Source organism: Anomaloglossus baeobatrachus, chromosome 9, assembly GCF_048569485.1.
Source record: "Anomaloglossus baeobatrachus isolate aAnoBae1 chromosome 9, aAnoBae1.hap1, whole genome shotgun sequence".
In the NCBI taxonomy this organism is placed as follows: Eukaryota; Metazoa; Chordata; class Amphibia; order Anura; family Aromobatidae; genus Anomaloglossus; species Anomaloglossus baeobatrachus.
This window is the reverse complement of record NC_134361.1, coordinates 95,687,986-95,708,046: the sequence shown is the minus strand read 5'-3', so window position 1 is coordinate 95,708,046 and position 20,061 is coordinate 95,687,986. Positions and strand designations below refer to the sequence as shown.

At 41.0% G+C, this 20,061-nt stretch overlaps 1 pseudogene; it reads left to right on the top strand.

Moving 5' to 3' along the window:
• The window catches only part of LOC142251831 (uncharacterized), a 60,313-nt pseudogene extending 41,017 nt beyond the window's left edge, over positions 1-19,296 (top strand).
• The last annotated feature ends 765 nt before the right edge of the window (positions 19,297-20,061 follow it).

Here is a 20,061-nt window from a genome sequence, read left to right as displayed (position 1 = left end):
GAATTTAAAAATGTCATGCGGTCCCCCATATATTGATACCAGCACAGATAAAGCATATGACTACTGGCAGCAGCCCCCAGCCGTGCGCTTATCTTGGCTGAGTATCAAAATAAAAGGAACCGCATGCAGAGTTTTTTTGAGCCCCAGACAAGATAAAACCAAACAGCTGGGGGATGGTGTTGTCTAGCTGGGGAGGCCCATGGTTATCATAAAAATAGCAGCCTGCAGCCGCCCAGGATTGAAGCATCCAGTAGATGCAATAATCGCAGAATTTTACCCAAATCTTCCAGATTGCCCTGGTGTGGTGGCAATCAGGGTAATAAGGGGTTAATAGCAGCCTACAGGTGCCACTAAGCTTTTGAGTAGTAATGGGAAGTGTCTATGACACCCCCTTATTACTAATCTGTAAGTTAAAGGAAATAAACAGAAACACTGGAAAAAAATTCTTTATTTGAAATAAAATACAAAAAAACACCCACTTTGAACCCTGTTATAAACCCCAAAAGACCCAGGTCAAACGTAATCCACATGATGTCCTATTGACGATTCCAGCTCTGCTACATCTTAACTGACAGCGTGAGGCCATAGAACAATGACCATTTGCTGTGAGCTGCAGGCAGAGACTGAGCCTCAGCGATCAGCGGTAACATCACTCATGTTAGTTGTGGCCACAGTTGGTGGTACCCACGGCCCTCCGCCTATGACTACAGGTAACCTGACCTCAGGTCACTGAGTTCATTGAGGTCCCCTGAGGTGAGGTTACCTGTGGTCACAGGTGGAGGGCCATGGCAATCTCCAGTTGTGACCGCAACTATGTAACCTGAGTGATATCACCGCTTACCGCACAGCTCAATCTCTGCCTCAAGCTCACAGCATGCAGACATGTTCTATGGTTCTATCGCATTGTGCCTTCATAAACTAGGAAGTGAGAACGCAATAGGGTCTTACCAGATTAATGGTAGTGGTGTGTGAAGGGTAACACTCACCTGGCAAGGTTGCGAAAAATTACAACCCCTATGAAGGTATCAGAGATGATGGCGGCTGCCGCAGCCCCACATGGGTTACTATTCAGTGCTGGAGAGAAGAAGCATGGTTAATGCTGCGTAACCGTCAATAAGGAGAATTGTTGATTAATGATAAATTCTTTATTCCATAGGTCAACGCATTTCTGGAATCCAGTCCCCTTCTTCAGGACCAAGAAAATCAACAATATGTGAACATATGCAACTGACAGTCATATGTACATGAGGACAAATAAAGACTGCCCACTAGAGATTGAAAAAAATCAGCGGGCAAACCAACTACTTCAATGATGCATCATTATGAAAAAATAAACAAATAATATATTAACAAGCTGATGTAGAATGTAATGCATTAATAAAGAAAACCATCATGTTAAATTACAAATTTAAGAAAAAAAATATAAAGAAGAAAAAGCAAAAATATATATAAAGAAAAAAGGGGAAAAGGAAAACAATAGAGAGATTAGAATTCACAGTTCCCACTCATATATATCAGTATACCAGAATCACAGTGATTAGAGCCACTTTAGAGGAAAAAGAAAGGAGCCAAAAAACTTTATACACGGAGGACTTCTATTAAGTATATCGAGAAAAAACATTTATTTGTAGGTAAGTGTGAAAATTTGAAAAGAAAATTAAATGTAAATAAATTGTAATGAAACCAAATGTGTAGAGTGATACTTGTAACAAAATTGAATAAAAAACCGTGTGGCAAACATTTGTGCAAAAATAAAAAATTATAAAAAAGAAAAATAAAATTAAAATATTGATATATAAAAAATATATATAATCATGAAAATGAATGGTGAAACAAAAATGAAATGTGAGTAATGAAAAAATGAGAAGAAAAACAATGTGTGTAGAAAAAATTTTTGAAAGAATTTTTTTTTTGTGTAGAAAAAAAAGCCACATACCACGTGGCCTTTTTTTCTACGCAAAAAAAAAATTTCTTTCAAAACATTTTTCTACACACATTGTTTTTTTCTCATTTTTTCATTACTCACATTTCATTTTTCATTCTTTTTTCACCATTCATCATTTTCATTATTATATTTTTTTTTATACAGTGTGTCCACCCATATCCTATCCACTGTCATTAACTTGAGAACGGCAGCAGCTATAGGCATAGAAGTGGTGTCTAGGTATAGTAAAGTAGCCATGCGCTATGCAATGAAACCACTTATAGCGCCACCTGCTGGAAAACAACGGGGTTAGCATTTTTATCTCAAAAACGTAACAGAATAGAGAAAAAAAGTGAATTACAAAGTTGTAGGACATCATCAATTCAATACGATTCGACACCTTGCATACAGAAATGCTATGATTAGAACGTGGCCAACACGTTCACCTGACCCCATTGGACTTCTTTCTGTGAGGTCACATCAAACAGCAGGTGTATGCGACCCCTCCGCCAACATTGCAGGACCTACGATGACGTATCACAGATGCTTGTGCAAACATGTCACCTACCATATTGCACAACGTGCAGGAAGATACAGTATGCTGTCCAGAGTCCAGATGTGCATTGCAGCTGACGGTGGCCACTTTGAGCATTAAAGTTAAATGAGCGCCATATGCGTGACCAGCATTCAATGTTTTGGGGGGGGGTCATGGGTTTCATATCATAGCATTTCTGTATGCAAGGTGTCGATTCGTATTGAATTGATGATGCCCTAAAACTTTGTAATTCACTTTTTTTCTCTATCTTGTTCTGTTTTCGAGATAAAAATGTTAACTCTGTTGTTTTCCAGCAGGTGGCGCTATAGTTGGTTTCATTGCGTAGCGCATGGCTACTTTACTATACCTAGACACCACTTCTATGCCTATAGCTGCCGCCGCTCTCAAGTTAATGGCGGTGAAGTGGACACACTGTATATCAATATTTTTATTTTATTTTTCTTCTTTATCATTTTTTATTTTTGCCACACAGTTTTTTTATTACATTTTGTTACAAATATTACCCCCCTTTATAATAATGGACAATCTAGACATTTGGTTTCACTGTCGAGTTTCACATGAAAGTTCTCTTTTTCTGGCCATTTGAGAGTTTAATGGAACCAACAAATGTAATGCTCCAGATTCCCAACTAGCTCAAAGGAAGGTCAGTTTTATAGTTTCTCTAATCAGAAAAACTGTTTTCATCTGTGCTAACATAATTGCACAAGGGTTTTCAAGGGATTTCTAAATATCCATTAGCCTTCTAACACAGTTAGTTTGCAAACACAGTGTACCATTAGAACACTGGAGTGGTGATTGTTGGAAATGGGCCTCTAAACACCGATGTAGATATTGCATTCAAAACCAGATGTTTGCAGCTAGAACAGTCATTTACTACATTAACAATGTATAGAGTGTATTTCTGTTTAAATGAATGTCAGCTTCATTGAAAAAAAATGTGCTTTTCTTTCAAAAATAACGAAATATTTAAATGACCTGAAACCTTTGAACTGTAGTATATATATATATATATATATATATATATATATATATATATATATATATATATATATATATATATCACTAAAGTAAGTACACCCCTCACATTTTTTGGCAATATTTTATATCTTTTCATGAGACAACACTGAAGATATGACACTTGTATACTATGTAAAGTAGTCAGTGTATGGCTTGTAAAACAGTGTAAATTTGGTGCCCTCTAAATAACTAAACAGACAGCCATTATTGTGAACTTTAATTAATTACTCAGGAATGCAGCAACAGATAGAGGATATTAAGGTGTCAATGGATTGCATGTTGCATGTCAAAGATCTGCAAGAAAAAAAAAAGATAGAGAACTGTGCAGCTGTGACTGTTGATCTGAGTAGTATGGTCTACTTTAACATTTCATGAAATCTCGGTCTGATTAGGGACGAGCCCAGGTAGTCTGCTCAGGAGCAGGCGCACCTTCAGCATTGATACACGTTTCATTGCAGCTGCTCAAAAATTAGGATAGTATTAATATATTCCTCTCAGTGGGTTAGTATTTAATTGCTGTAGCCAGGCTTGATGGTTTTAAAATACATATCTTTTAATTCACATCAGCATCTATTAACAGTTGCCAAATCTATTGTATAATAACAACTTTTGACCTTCAGCTTTAAAAGAAAGCGTGTGTTATTACACCAGCTTTGAGTGGAAAGCTAGTATTTGACCTTTCTGTGTTGTTTTCAATGAACGTCTCTGGGAAATGTCAAATAACCAGAACCTCATTAATAAGAATCTGCTTGATATTGATCTGTTGCCGTGTTCAGTCAGCAAATATTTTGTGTTATGTTTCCGCACACTTCACCTAGCTGACTATTCAATATCCCGGAACACAGGAGTGGCAGCTTTCCATGTCTAGAAGATTGTTCTGACAGCAGACAAAACGCAAAATGTGATCATCACAGTAACTGCAGACCATGCCAAAAGATTATTAAGTTTAGTAGGTATTCCCTCTCTGAGGAAAATGTAATTTTTCAATGTTTTCCAATTTTCCAATATTGAAGTAAAACTGAACACTTGTTGTTTTTAGAAAATAAGTACAATTTGGTCTCATGCACAGAGTAATGCCATGTGCTAGACCCCAGTATGAGAACACATGCATTGTCTATAGGTTCATGTTGTGGACATATATATCTATGTCAAGCTTCCACCAGGGGGAGCCAGAGCTCTGTAGCAGAAGACACTACACAGAGCAACGAGAACCAGGAAATAAATACACAGCGTTCTCATACACTGCCTCACAGCACAGCTGAGAAGCAGAGCTGCAGGGCATGCAAGGAATAGTCAGGCAGGCATGGTCAAACACCATACGGATAGAAGCAGAACCGGAGGAATGAGCAGAAGCGGAGTCAAAGTCAGGCCAAGGTCAGTACCGGAGGAAGCAACCAAGTGGGGAAATAGGAGAGGGGACAGAGGACAGGAGGGATGACCAGGGGACTAAACACAGACAAGGGCATGGGGGAACAGGAACAGACAGATCAGGATATCACTCACAGGACCAGCAATCACAGGCAAAGCAGTGCTAAGCTTATAGCCGGCGCTGGTTCACTGGAAATGTCAGCCTTTAAGGCATCCAGGGTCCGGACATGAGGCCCGAGAGAAGGCTCCGCCCCCTAGCCATGTTGACGGGGAGGCGAACCATGACATATATATATATATATATATATATATATATATATATATATATATATATGGTATGGTTCCACTTTTCCACTTTGAGATACCAGATTGCCTCCAACTTCACTCAAACACTTGATGGCTGTCACATACGGCCTCTCTCAGATGGCTGTATTTTCAGTCTATGTGTTGTACATGTGTGCAATAGACAGCACACTGACTCTAAAATGATCTATTGTCAAACCTAATAAATAAAATCTGCATTCATACAAGTTTAGAACCACCATAAGGACTTTAATATGCCCCCATAACCACCATCATTACATAAATGCAGCACCAGAATCACCATCAGCATATGAACACAGCACCAGAACCACAATCAGCACATGAGTATAATAACAAAACAATCATCAGTGCATGAATACAGCAACAGAACCACCACCAGTATATGAATACATCACAAAGCTTAGTATGGAGATCAATTGCAATGTCATGTCACACTCCCACCTTTTACCGTTGTATCTCATGAGCTTGTGTGGCGCCCTGGACAAGCCAGGGGCAACAGGTAACAACACACACACACCCCCACCCCCAGCAGTTTCACAGCAGACATCCCCAGTGAAACTTGATTCCTTTCCTTGGGCTCAGACTGACACACCAGGTGGGCAGAGTCAGGAGATAGAGACGCCCACCCAGGGGTTAGCTGGCCTGAGGCAGGAAACAAGCCCAGTCAAGTTCAGGCGGAGGAGGAGAGAAGAGGTCTGCAGAGAGGCAGACGCAGACTGGGGCCTAGGATTGGAGCCTAGGGCCCTCGTGCAGCGGAGAGTCAGGCAGACGGTAGTGGCCGTCTGCAGGGAGCCGGGGAGACAGCTGGTGGAACCATAGGTAGCCGGGGCTGGGCGGTGGCCCACCGGTACCGAACCGGGGAGCCAGCTGGAAGCCGGAGCGCAGGAGGAGCGTGCACGGAGGTGGAAGAAAGGACTTACACCACCAAACTGGGTCAGGGGAGAAACAACAACCGCAGCCGTCTGTGGGCACCCGTCCATCCAGCCGAGTGTTTTACCAAGGACTGTGTCGTGATTACTGGCTGAGTGAGTACCCCGTGCCGTGCGGCACAGCGCTGCTCCTGCGACCCTGCACCTCACCAGGCCCCGTAACCCGCCTGCTACCCATCCACCTACCTCACCGGACCCCGGGACAACCAACCCCCTACCCACGGAGGGGAGAACTAACATCTAGCTGCTCCATACCATCACTCCCGGGATCCCCGTCCAGAGCAGCGGTGGTGTTCCAATCTCACCACAACCGTGGGTGGCGTCACGGACAATCTTCCTTACCAAATCCCCTTTTATTGTGGAGCCTGGGATCACAGACCGGGTCATGCCACCGTGATACCCACAGAAGTGACCCCGTGGCCCGGATCTGAGTACCCCTGGTCCCCGGGCGACACACTTGCAACTACCAGTAGGGCCTTAACAATACTAAGGAGATGATGGGCCTTGCTATTACCCGCTATTATTAGCCTGCAGACCATACAGGAATCACAATATTATTAAAAACATGAAGTAGTACTATTAAACATTTAAAATGTAAGTTAACTTTTGGATGCTATCTTATATGTTTTAAGCCCTTAAATTCTGAGAAGATTGGTAAGGCTCTAGTTTGTGAGACTCCACTGATCACTCTTAGGATGTCTTAGAAGTCCACAGCTGAGGACAAAGAAGTGCACAGAATGCATATGACTTTCTACTGTTTGCTGTTTGTGTGTTCCTGTCTCCTGAGCTGTGGAGTTTGGAAAGGTCTTTTGAACCTCTGAGCATTTTGGGCAGATTTTAAAGTAATAGAGTTACAGCACCATTGTTTCAGATTTTCTAAAAAATAATCTATCAATATATGACTATTAATAACCTAGCGTGCTCTGCACTGTTCGGTACTCTATCGGTCATTGGGTGCTCGATTGATTGAGTACCACAGGTGCCCGAGCTAAATGCTCGAGTCCCTGTTTTGTTTCCTGCCCTGACATAGTCTCAGACAGGCAACAGACATCGCCCAGCAACCTCCGCTCCATCTTCCAACAGTCCCCATCACAGTCCTTCTGCCACCACTGACTTGCCATTTTAGACTAGACAACCCCTTTAAGGGAGTGTTCAAAATTACAAAATCATGACTATTTTTCCAGAAATAGCAGCACACCTTGTTCATAGTCTGTGTCTTGTATTACAGTTCAGCTACACTGAAGTAAATAGGCTGTGAAGCCTAAACAACCTTTGGATAGGTGAGGACTGTTTTTGAAAAAAAAAAAAGCAACAATGCGTCCTGTTAATTTTTTGCGCTTTAAAAAAGATGCCAGTACAACACTGAAGTGCCATGTAGTGAATAAAGAACCTGCAAGGAATATTGCAGCAAGAAACTTCTTTTCCAGCAGTGCATCCGATTTTAAACAGGATTTTTAAAGGGAACCTGTCACCAAATTTGGTGACTATAAGCTGTGGCCACCACCAGTTTTCTCTTATATACAGCATTCTAACATGCTGTATATAAGAGTCTAGGCCACTGTGTAGAACGTAAACATGACTTTCTAATACTTACTGTACATAAACGGTCGGTATGGTGCAGACTGGTCGGGTGGGCGTCTCCATTCTCCGGTGCTGGCGCCTCCTCTTTCGGCCATCTTCGTCCTCCTTCTTCTGCAGCCGGGGTGCATGATGCATCCTATGTCATGCACACTCCCTGGCATTGAGGTCCCGAGCAGGGCAGATCAAAGTATTGTAGTGTGCCTATGCAGTACCTCAATGCCGGCACGTGTGCATGATGTAGGACGCATAATGCACCCCGACTTCAGAAGAAGGAGGATGAAGATGGCCGAAAGAGGAGGCACCGAACACGGAGAATGGAGACACCCATCTGCACTGTAGCGACCGTTTAGGTAAGTATTATAAAGTGATTTTTACATTCCACATTGGCCTGGGCTCTATTATACAGCATGTTAGAATGCAGTATATAAGAGCCCACTGGTGGTGGCTGCAGCTTATAGGCCCCAAATCTGCTGACAGGTTCCCTTTAATCTATCACATAATGGACACATTATTATTTTATTAACTGTTTTAATAGTCCAGTTTATCAACTTTGTATCCCATGAGCATAATGCACATTGTGCCATTTTCTTTTTGTTTACAGGTGTAAATCGACAAGTACTTTCTTTGCAACATAAGATTTTGGTTTATGTTGCATTTGGTTTTACTGTTTGAACAGACAAGTGTAACAATCGTATGATCCAGAACAATGCTGCTGGCTGTTGCTGCAAATTACTCTCCATGCATGCACCTGTATTTATTAACAAACTATTTTAGGGCTACATATGTTGAACTTTTTGGCAAGGAGGGGATAACTTAAAAAAAATACTAATACAAAAAAGGGTAAGGTTTTACTCTTTCAACATTTAAGTTGTTTAATGCCGGTTACCGTCCATTTTTATCTAGTCCAATTGGTTGAGGTCACTTGTAGGATGTGATGGCGTTAAAGAGCTATATATGAGAACTCAGAGTTTTCTATTGTCAGGTGAATTGGATGATTTGCACTATCGTATCGCTTTGATATTTAGAATCACATTTTTCAGGCGAATTTTGCAAGTGAAGTTGAATTTAAAACATCTCTAATTATAATGATGAATTTGTTCTATCCATAAAAAATATGGATACAACATGATTGATAAACAGAAATCTGAATCTAGGTTGTAAACCTTTGGCCCCATTCAGCTATTTTCATTTATGGACTGCAAATTATCAGTGCTTTTTATAAAAATTTCATCAGATTTTCATCAGTGTTGCAAGCATTTCATCAGAGTTTCATCAGAGTTTCATCAGTTTCTCTCTAATGGGAAAATAAAAATAAAGTTGTTCCAACTTCTCCTATTAATCAATCCATGAAAAACGAACAGCATACAGATGGCATCAGAGTGCTGTCTGCTCTTTTTATGGCCCCCATAGGCCTGCATTACCAATTTTCATGCAACATTTGGATTACTAGTCTTTGCAATTTTGCGCAGATCATTGGGTCCAAAGAAAAAATTGGACATGTGAATAGCCCTATAGACTATACTAGGTACAAGTTCTATTCATGTGTAGGGGGCCTTGCCCCTACGATATGGCTGAAAGGTACTTCATCTTTAAGAGACTGTGTTCCCCTATTGTTCCTTATATTATGGACTGGCCGACACTTCCACCTCTTGATTGCAGACTTGAGCTAACCTGTCCAAAAAGTGCGGGAAATATAGAAAGATCAGCAGAAGAGTTTGGGTGGGAACATGAGCAGTCAGATTATCTGAGAGTGGGAGAAAGCAAACGTTTTCCTGTGCTCTGTTCTGGAGTGGCGGTTTGAGACAAGGTGTGGTGCCGGCTGTGAGAGATACTGCAAGCCAGACCGTGAGAGAACCCTGAAGACCGATGAGCGAGTACCGGACTGGGACGTTCTTGAGAAGGAAAAGTTCCCCCCTTCTCTGCAAAGAGAAATGCGCACCAACTAGAACCACAGCATCGAACTCCAGGAAGTGAGCTCATGTCATCTTGACTGGACCATGAGTCTGTACCGTTGCATGCATTTGCTAGAGCATAGCATAGGTCTCCATAGTTATGGTGCGGTAGCCGCATGGCATGAGTAGCAAAGGCCAGTTAGGTCGCTATTACAGTTAAATTGCTAATATATCTTACCTGCTGAGTTTGTGGTTGCAGTAGTTTGTGTAGTAGTAGGGGCGACAGATTGGTTGCGCGCCCCAGCTAGGAGTTTTGTGTGTCACAGCTTAACTGTTATCAATGTAACTTCCCCTGTTCACTTGCATAACGTTAAATTTCTGTCTGTAACTAAATCTACCCTTGGTTCTGCAATCTTGACTTGAGTACCGTACTTGAATCCTGCACAGCGATGATGTTCTAATCCTTTGCTATATATGAACAACAAAGGCAGAACTCGCACAAGAAAATCGACACGTATTCACTTGATTTTGCAGGGGAACAGCTGTTTCACTCCCAGCCCAAAAAATGCAGTCGACTGTAACGGCTATGCAGTTTTTTTTAGTTGAATCAGCTGTTCCTATACAAAATCAAATAACTGTTTCACAAGCAATATAAGCAACCTAAAACACTGTAAGGTCTTGTCACTGCAGCACTTTTTGGCAACATTGCAGCTCCAATTGGTTTTATCCTCAACCATTGAAATCCAGTAAAAAAAAAGAGAGATAGAGCAACGAAATGGAAAAAAAAATAGAAAAATTGAATGAATTTATCAGCAGTAAAAATGATGGCCAAAAATACTACTAAATAATAGAAAAATAACATACACACAAGCCAATGGTGGACAACTGATAAGCCTTAAGTGAAAAAGAAAATCACATCATAAAACCAGCAAATGATGTTCCCCGCAGTCCTCCGTGCGCCTTCACATCTAAAGTACAGTTATAAATGAAAGCACTGTCCTGTCAATACCTTGCATTCTCGCACAATGTTGAACATCTGTCAGCACTAATGGCAGATACAGTTCCATTAGGCATGAAATGGGCCCGCAAAACCGGCTGGACAAAAATCTGCTTTAGGTCAGATAATTAAGAAGAAACCTGCGCGCCTTTTTTATCGCACTTGAAATTCATTTCCTTCTTCTTTTGACTTCAATTTTCTATCTGTGAGAAAATGAAAAAGAACTTAGGCCTGACATTGAAAATAGCTTTGCACTTTCTATATGAAATTCAGAAGAAAAAAAAATGTCAGTACATGCCAAAATATATGCTGTACTCTTATTGAAATTGTAATCTATATGTTAGACCATTTTTGCCTACTTAATTGGAAAGGCAATATGAAATGTCAGCACAGATAGCAATAGATATTATCTTCAAGGCTATAATAAAATACTATAGTCCGAAAGGGTTTTCAATTTGAACAGTGCTACATTTAACATTAGGGCATTGCAATTTGATTTGAAAATGTGTATGAAGAGATACATGCCTCGAATAATATTAATATGTAATTCCAACAAGCGGAAGATGCTTTTTTCATTTGAGTTAGAAAAACACTCGATAACTTTAGAAATAGAAGGCAATAGGTTTAGAGTGTTGTGTGGAGAATGAAGTAATATAGTCATATCTTTAGATTATTATTTGCTTTCTCAGATTTAAACTCGTAATTTCAACCACAATACAAAATCTAAAATGATTTGTGAAGTTTAGTTTATGTGCAAATTGGAACTTCGTATAGGAATGGAAAAGGAAAATAATAAGTAAGCTGGGATTGCACAAAAAAGGTAATTTATCTCATGTAACAAAGGCACAGTCCTGTGTCCATTCATTGTATATTAATATTTTTTTCAAACTTCCTCATAAGAATTATTCCCTCGGGGAATGGTTTTGGCAAAAGTCATCAATAGATGAGTTTAACATTAAAGGGTTTGCTCAGTCAAAACAAATTGATAATCTATCCTTGGGATACATATAAACTGAATACTTGGCCACAGAGACCACAACATGCTGTAATATGTTCTGGTGGCCACATGGAATGCACCTGCAAAACAGAGTTCCGTTGTCCCACTGTGTCAAAACTCGCCGAGCGTCAGGACTACTACTTGGAGTCATACTCTCCACACGTTGCTGATTTTGAGTTGACAGACAGGCTTGGATGTTGACCAGCCGTGCTCTTGTTAGGAGTTAATTTCTGCTAGCCTGTGGATCACTGATATAGCCGCATGTTGCAGGAGACCTATCACAGTCACTTCCGCTCTTTTTTTTAGCTGGTGGAGCCTTGTCTCCTATGCCGGTAATAGATTTATACTATCCCAGTCTTTGTACTTTGATATTCAGTTGCTCGTGAACGTCGGTGTGCTGTTTGGTGTGTTGTGGAAATACTCTTGTTGTCTGATTATTTCCTCCCTTCCTTTAGTTTCCTCCTGGCCCCATATTGTCAATACCTCTATGAGTTTGAGTTTTGTTTTTTCCCATCTGTTTATTTTTGTGGGATTAATCACTCCTGTCTCAGCCTTCTCCTGGTTGCGGGGGGGGGGGGGGGCAGTAGACCAGGGTTGTTCAGAAGCTAGGAAGGGGACCCAAATATCATCACTTTCAGACATATCTTTGGGATGAGGGTCTGCCATGGTTCCCCTAGTCTGAGGGCCAGTTTGGGCTTTTCTGTTCCTAGTCATCCCATAACTCCCATTGACATCCATTCAATGTGTAGCAGCTGATGCCAGGTATTGCAGAACAGCTCCAGATCCAACCAACAGGAGCTGTTCTCCAGTACCAGGCAGCAGCCAGTACTCATTTAATGATGCTGTGATTTGTTGGTATGTTCAAATTATTTACCTTCATAAATATATTGATGACCTCTCTAGTGAAAAAATCAACAATTTGTTGTACATCTAACCCTACGACAACTTTTGTACAAAAGATCAATTTCAATTTTTGGGAACTAACAGAACTTATTGTGGTATCCGGTATCCTAATGAAAAATAACACGAACAGCAGAATATCATATTCGACAATGAATCCCCTGGAAGAGAAAGCCCTAAAACATTGGACAAACACTCGAGATGGTAATATGTTGAATAACTGCAGAAAAGAAGAAAGTAGTACTATGTGAATAATACAGATTCAAGTGTTGAGAGACAGGAGAGGTGGCAGCTGTCGTGACTGGCTCAGCATTATTGATCAGTGATGTGATGTGATGTTACAGGTACTGTTTTTTTGGAAATGTACCTACCGAGCATTTTCTATTACATCATTTTTTGAAAAGCAATTTAATTTTATGGAACATAAAAAAGTTTTTAAAAAAGTAGACATTTCACTGTGCACATCTGTTTTTGCACAGCTGTTTTACTAGTCCAATTTGACAAGCATATATGCCACACCACACTTACACAGCGACTTACTGCCACATTTTGCTTCCTACACATGTATCTACTACTAATGATGAATCACTAAAATGCTCAGGTGCTCAGTGCTCAAATCAAGCAAATTGGACTGCTTGTGTGCTTGTCTCCACTAATGGGTATAATGGAAGTCAATAAAAGCGCTAGCTAGTAATTAAAGGTGGTTCACAGACTAAAAACTCCTTAATTTATAAAATATTAATTTTATTAACACAAGCAATTAATTAAAAAACACACTTCCACATTGTATAGAAAATATCCATATAGTGCCATACAACAATTAAAAACATATATCCCCCTTATTATTGAAGTCCTATGTGTTTCCCCTATTTAGGAGCAAGAACAAATGTCAGTAAGGCATAGTACGGAAGTATATCCCTGAACAGTCCAGTAGTCAAGGGTCCTACAGTCAAGATCCCTAAAGGCAGCACTTTACCCTAAGTTAGTTGGTTCTGTATTGAGATATAGTTCTGTAAATACTAGTAATTAAAGCATTTGCACCATAGTACAGCTAATATTTACTGTGATGACAAAATCCTACTATTTTTGGTATACAAAGTATTGAGTTTTTGTAGTTGCAAAGTACACACAAACCTTGTGTGTGTGCGGTCTGATCAATTTCAAGTACATTATCCTACCCATCTATGACATTGACAATTTGACCAAGTGTCCTATATATTTGTGAAGGACCATGTCAATTTGACACATTTCCTTATCTGTCTGTGTTCTTTTTATTTGTCATCATAGTCAGATAATAGTTTTGATGTACTCTTTGGATATGAATATACATGAGAGAATGCTTTTCAATTCCTATATTTTCTTCTGTGCTTAAGCAAATCCATCACATATCACATTGTCAATGATTTCAGATATTAGGTGTCATTGTCATTAATCACATAACCTCCCTCAACCTTTGATTGTCCGAAAGCAATGCTGACATCATAGGACTAATATATTATAACCTTAAGATATATGCTACAAGAGCTATGCAAAAGTGTAAGCACCGATGGATACATTTTATTACTAAAGCTATTTTTAATATCTGGAGCTTCAGACCAGAGATCTTGGGCTTAATTCATCATGTATACTGATTTGGTATTTTCTAGATCTTGCAGCCTTCAAAGATAAGTTCACAGTTCTCATGTGGAAAGCGAATCATAAATCACATCAGGAGGAATTTTGCAGTAAGACGTGAGACAGACATATCTGCCTGATGTTTGCCTCAGTCTTCCTGCATCCTGTAATCAATCTAACTGATTGACATCAACAATTGCAATCACTTTTCAACAATACTTTACTGATATTTCTCAGCTTGCTCTCCTGGAGTTTCACATGACTTTGAAACACATTGGAATAATGTATTCTAAATCTTCTCTGCAAATTGGACTGGAATAAAAACTTTGCCAAAGAAAATTTAAATGAAATTCTAAGATGATCTAACTGTGTAACACACAGTCATACAGAACTGCAGCCACACTTTACATCTTAGTTGTTTATAAGAAAACAAATATTTGATATATCCTTTATTAATGTTTCATTACCCTGAATACAGTCACTTCTGTATCTATAGGGTTCTATTGTGTTAGACACATCCAGTGCTCATCTTTTCTGGCATTTAGTGTGCACATACTGCAGGACTGAGTGGTCACTTAAAATTGAGACCTTTATTTTGACCTCAAACATATAGATAAATTGTCCCCAAAACTTTATACTTATTCATTGACGAGTTGATAACTGAATACCAATAAATCTTTAAAATAATTAAATCCAAAGAAAACAGAAACTTGCAAAAGGGCTTATAATGGGGACATCATAAATTGTTTATATATATAATGGACACACCTCATTCAAAGAGTTTTCTTTATTTTCGTTCGACTCTGAAAATTGTAGATTCACATTGAGAGCATCAAGACTATGAATTAACACATGTGAAATGAAATACTTAACAAAAAAGTGTGGAACAATTGAAAATATGTCTTATATTCTAGGTTCTTCAAAGTAGCCACCTTTTGCTTTGATTACTGCTTTGCACACTCTTGGCATTCTCTTGATGAGCTTCAAGAAGTAGTCACTGGTAATGGTTTTCACTTCACAGGTGTGCCCTGTCAGGTTTAATAAGTGGGATTTCTTGTCTTATAAATGGGGTTGGGACCATCAGTTGTGTTGTGAAGAAGTTTGGTGGAAACACAGCTGATAGTCCAACTGAATAGACTGATAGAATTTGTATTATAGCAAGAAAAAAGCAATTAAGTAAAGACAAATGAGTAGCCATCATTACTTTAAGAAATGAAGGTCAGTCCGAAAAATTGGAAAAACTTTGAAAGTGTCCCCAAGTGCAGTGGCAAAAACCATCAACCGCTACAAAGAAACTGGCTCACATGAGGACCGCCCCAGGAAAGGAAGACCAAGAGCCACCTCTGCTGCGGAGAATACGTTTATCCGAGTCACCAGCCTCAGAAATTGCAGGTTAACAGCAACTCAGATTAGAGACCAGGTCAATGCCACACAGAGTTCTAGCAGCAGACACATCTCTAGAACAACTGTTAAGAGGAGACTTTGTGCAGCAGGTGTCATAATCCAGGCCGGCTTTTGCCTGCTGCTGGTTACACCCATCTCTGGCCTGGTCATGTCAGGGGTTAACTTCCCTTACCTCGTTCTGGATCCCAGGACGATATATATTGCCTCCCTACCTATGGCTCAGTGCCAGTGATATTTCTGCTTTGCAGCTTGTATACTGGTTCTGGTGAATGTTCCCAATCTGTTCTGCCTCCCTGCTATTGTGTCTTGACTTTGATGCTCCCCCATTTGTCTGCCTGTTCCAGTCCCTGATTTCCCTCTCCTGTCTGTTGTTTGTGTTTCCCTTTGTATATCTGATCTCCCAGCTTCCAACTCGGTTCTGTTTTCTGACTTTGATATTGATCCTCCCTTTGCTGTGACTCGACTTTTCTGGCTAGACCCTGACTGTTTGACTACTCTATTGCCCCCTGGTAGTTCGCCTATTTACTGCCTGCTGAAGTTAGTCTGCTGTACTTCATTATACCAACTTTAATCTATTAGTAAATAGAAAATAATCCTGCCACTTAGTGAAAAATAATATCAGCTAGTTCAACTGATGGCCTATAAAAAGTATCTCATTTCAAAGGTTCCACACAAGAAACATTGCATGATGGGCAAACCAGTGAGCTGTCTCAAGACCTTCGCAATCTTATTGATGCAAAACATACTGATGGCATTGGTTACAGAAGAATTTCTAAACTTCTGTAGGCTCCAGTGAGCGCTGTTGGAAGCTCCACGCATGATTTCAGACAGAGAAGTGAAATGAATCAACAGAAGAGTTGTTGAAGAGCCAAGAACCCCCTGTGGAAGCTACAGAAAGACCTGTAATTAGCGAAAACAATTAGTAATGTACCCAACCTCCATTGACTCCATGCTTACCACACAAGACTCTGTTGGTGAACAAAAAGCAAGTTCAAGAACATTTAAAGTTTACTCAACAACATTTAGACAAGCTTGTAAATACTGACTGGGAGAATATAGTCTGGTCAGATGAGACCAAAATTGGACTCTTTGAATGCCAAACACACCATGTTTGGAGACCAAAAGGCCCTGCACATCATCCCACAAACACCATACCATCAGTGAAGATTGGAGGTGGGAATAACATGGCCTGGGGCTGATTTCAGCATACGGCACTGGCAAACTTGATATGATTGAAGGAAGGATGAATGGACAAATGTAAAAATCTGCTGCCATCTACCAGGATGATGAAAATGAAATTAGGGTGGACAGTTCAGCAAAACAATGATCCATAACACACAGCCTAGGAAATTCTTAATTGTTTTCAGAGAAAGAAAATATAGCTGCTAGACTGGCCCAGCCAATCCTCTGACCTGAATCTAATACAAAATGTATGGAAGGAACTAAAGCTCAGAGTTCATAGAAGGAATCCAATGAACCTTCAGGATTTGATGAGTGTTTGTATGGAAGAATCGGCCAAAATCACACCTGACCAATGCATGAAACTAGTATCTGAATATAAGAGCCATCTTTAAGCAATTATCAACAACAAAGGCTTTTGCACAAAGTATCAAATAAATTTCAATAAGCATGCTCTATACGTTTCCCTGTGTCATGTCTTATTATTACACATTTAATTTATGGTATCTATTGTTTAATTTCTCTACCTGTGTGGATTCAATGAATTGTTGCCGACATGTTGTGAGAAATTCACGTTAATAGCACCTTTAGAAATATATTTACTTAAAAATTCGTGATGAGTTTAATACTTATTTCACCTGCTGTATACCGTATTTTTTTGGATTATAAGACACACTTTTCCTCCCAAAACTATGGGAGGAAAATGAGGGGTGCGTCTGAAAATCCGAATGTAGCTTACCGGGGGGGTTGTGCAGAGGGGTCAAAGGAGGCAGGGAGATGCTCTGAGAAGTGCAATGTGCTGACGGCGCTGCTGGTCTGTGCAACGCTGTTCTGGATCGGGCCGTGCCGCTATGTTCTGTTTGGAGCCGCTCCGTTCTGCTCTGTGCACGGCTGCTCCGTCCTGCTCGGCTGCTCTGTGCACGGCTGCTCTGTCCTGCTTGGCTGCTCTGTGCACGGCTGCTCGGTTCTACTCGGCTGCTCTGTGCACGGCTGCTCCGTCCTGCTCGGCTGCTCCGTGCACGGCTGCTCCGTCCTGCTCGGCTGCTCTGTTCTGCTTGGCTGCTCCATCACCAGCCCTGCAAAGAGCAGAGCGGCGTCACCGGCCCCGCACAGAGCAGAGCGACACTGGCCCCACACAGAGCAGAGCGGCATTGCCGGGCCCGCACAGAGCAGAGCGACACTGGCTCCGCACAGAGCAGAGCGTCTCCGGCCCGGCACAGAGCAGAGCGTCTCCGGCCCCGCACAGAGCAGAGCGTTTCCGGCCCCGCAGAGAGCAGAGCATCTCTGGCCCCGTACAGAGCAGCACCCGCATCTCCGGCCCCGCACAGAGCAGCACCCACGTCTCCGGCCCACACAGATCAGCACCCGTGTCTCCGGCCCCACACAGAGCAGCACTCGCGTCTCCGGCCCCACACAGAGCAGCACCTGTTTCTCCGGCCCCGCACAGAACAGAGCGACACCGGCCCCCGCACAGATCAGCACCCGCAGTGAGTATCTGGGCCCTCCTCTATACCTCTATACTACTTGCAGTAGTCCAGTACCGCCCCTGCCTCCTGTGACCTTTGCTCCTCTGCAGGCCTCACTCCCTGGTAAGACACCACCAGATTATAAACGAACCCCATATTTTTTTTTTTTTACCTTTTTTTCCCCTCCGAATTTGGGGTGCGTCTTATAATCCGGTGCATCTTATAAAACGAAAAATATGGTATATTGCAAAGAAATACATTAGTTCCAATTGGTACATGTTGATGAAGAATCATGAGATCATATAATTGTCAGAATTATACTGAAAAAATCCATTAGCAACACCATCTATAGGATTGCACAAAATAGGAAAAACACAAGAGTTAAAGTATAAAAGCAGTAAACACTTTATTTAATGTTAATCATACATACAAGAGAGTGTATAAGATGAAGACAAACAGCAGACTAGTAACCGGGTAACAACAGTTTGAGGGTTTGGATAGAGATGAGTATGAACATGAGGTAGATACAGGTTTCTACAGCGAAAAGAGAGGCGTCTTACCCAGACATTCTTGATGGTCATGAGATCATCAACTGATCTAAAATTAAGGACAAGTGATTTGGCATTATGTACCTTGTCCTGAAGAAGGAACACAACAGATACGCAAAACATGTGTTGGGGCTCTGTTTTATGTCTGGTTAACTGGGTCTGGAGTGACTCATGAAGGGGTAAGTTGGATTCCATTTCTTTATATACAGTATATGACTTTCTATTTGTCTGGGCAGCCACCCTGTATGACTATAATGGTCTTTATATGAAGAAACCAGTATCTTTTCACTGAAGAAACCAGTATCTTTCTCATGTTGAGTTTATCGTGTTCATATCCATCTAACCTCAATATATTGTCACCTGGTTACCAGCGTGCTGTTTGTTTTCATCTTACACACTTTCGTGACTATGACTATTTATGATTAACTTTAAATATTTTTTAGCAAAGCCAAGGAGTACTGGGCACTGAATGTCCTGGGTAAAGGAAGCTATAGCATTGCAAACACCGTCTGTAATTATAGCGAGATTGTTAAGCAACTGACTCAGCAACAGCAGGCCCAACAAGAAACTACTAAACTCCTGATGCAGCAGCTACAGTAGCAGTAGCAGCAGATGTCCCTCTTGGAAGAACCTGTATAGGTCCAGAAAGACTGCACCCCCTGCCAGCCAAAGTTGGTTGTGCCCGTGTGAGGCGACCAGTAGGGGAAGCCCTACAGAAAAATTTTCTGGAGGATGACATTGATGCTTTTCTGACTGTCTTTAAGAAGGTGGCAGACAGGAATAAACTACCCCCCAGAACAATGGGCAGAGGTCCTAGCACCATACCTTACTGGGTGTAATGCCAATACCGGTGTCCCCATGGTGTCCTGCACCCTTAAATCCGGTGTTTCTCTCAGCTGCCCGGCCATCCTGCCATTCACAGCTGTGAATTGACAGTCATCATGAAGCCCAGGGGTTTGCAATGGAGAAATGTCTATTATATACCCCCATTACTGACCCGGCAAGTGTACAGTTTAAAAAAAACACACACAGAGTAAAAAAATAGTTTATTTGAATATAGGCTTCCCCACACTACCTCATTCACCAATTTATTAATTTTGAAAAATTCATGATGTTCTAACATAATCCTATCATGAACAAAGACTCCCTCACACTCCCTCATTCACCAATTTATTATTTAAAAAGAATCCTTGAAATTCCAACATAATCCAATGGTGTAATGTCCCACGGCTCTCATCGAATCCTATGCAGATTCATTCTAAGAACTTTCTGAGAACGAGGCTTCATAGGTCACTCAGTGTCAGCGGCAGGCACAGAATTTCACTCATGGTTGTCGAGGGACATTACACAAATGGATTACGTTTG